Genomic DNA, 828 nt, shown 5'->3' on the forward strand with positions numbered 1-828 from the left:
TTTTATGTTATTGAAAGTAGAGGCATAATTGAAAATTTTGAGTTGATAGATGCACAAAAATTAGAACGAATTGTAATGGCCTTGCCGCAGAAGAAGGGAACAGATGAGGGAATATCTAGTGAAATATTAAAAATAAGCTTTCATGTGATAAAGAATGAACTATTAAGGGTAATAAATGATTCATTATTAAAGGGTATATGTCCGAAGGGATGGAAAACATCTATGATAGTACCGATCCCCAAAATAGAAAAACCAAAAAAAGCAAGCGAGTATAGACCAATCAATATATTACCTATTTATGAAAAAGTTTTAGAGCTAGTAGTAAAAGAGCAAATAGATAAATATTTACTTAATAATGACATTATAACAGAAAATCAAGCGGGATTTAGGAAAAACCATTCGTGTGAAACGGCGATACAAAGTGTTATTGATGACTGGAAATTAATAGTTAGTGAGGGAAAAATGGTAGGAGTTATATTCCTAGACTTAAAACGGGCATTTGAAACGATAGATAGGAATAGATTACTGGATAAATTAGATCAGTACGGAATAAGAGGAATGGTACTAGAATGGTTTAGATCATATTTAAGGAATAGAACGCAACAAGTTAGATTTAATAATCAATTGTCAAAATATATCGAAACGAAGTATGGAGTTCCTCAAGGATCGGTCCTAGGGCCTTTGCTATTTATAATTTATATAAATGATTTAGTACAATTTTGTCCTGCAGAGTGCAATATAAAAATGTTTGCGGATGATACGTTAATATATGTAAAAGGTGAAAGCGGTACGGAAATAGAAATGAAATTGAATATGATGTTACCTATA

General features: G+C 31.2%; 1 protein-coding gene across 2 annotated transcripts in view; it reads left to right on the forward strand.

The window, feature by feature from the left end:
- The window catches only part of LOC105447955, a 50,003-nt gene that overhangs the window by 39,928 nt on the left and 9,247 nt on the right, over positions 1-828 (forward strand). The window lies entirely within an intron of this gene.

Source organism: Wasmannia auropunctata, unplaced genomic scaffold (genome assembly GCF_000956235.1).
Source record: "Wasmannia auropunctata unplaced genomic scaffold, wasmannia.A_1.0 LD336090.1, whole genome shotgun sequence".
Taxonomy (NCBI): Eukaryota; Metazoa; Arthropoda; class Insecta; order Hymenoptera; family Formicidae; genus Wasmannia; species Wasmannia auropunctata.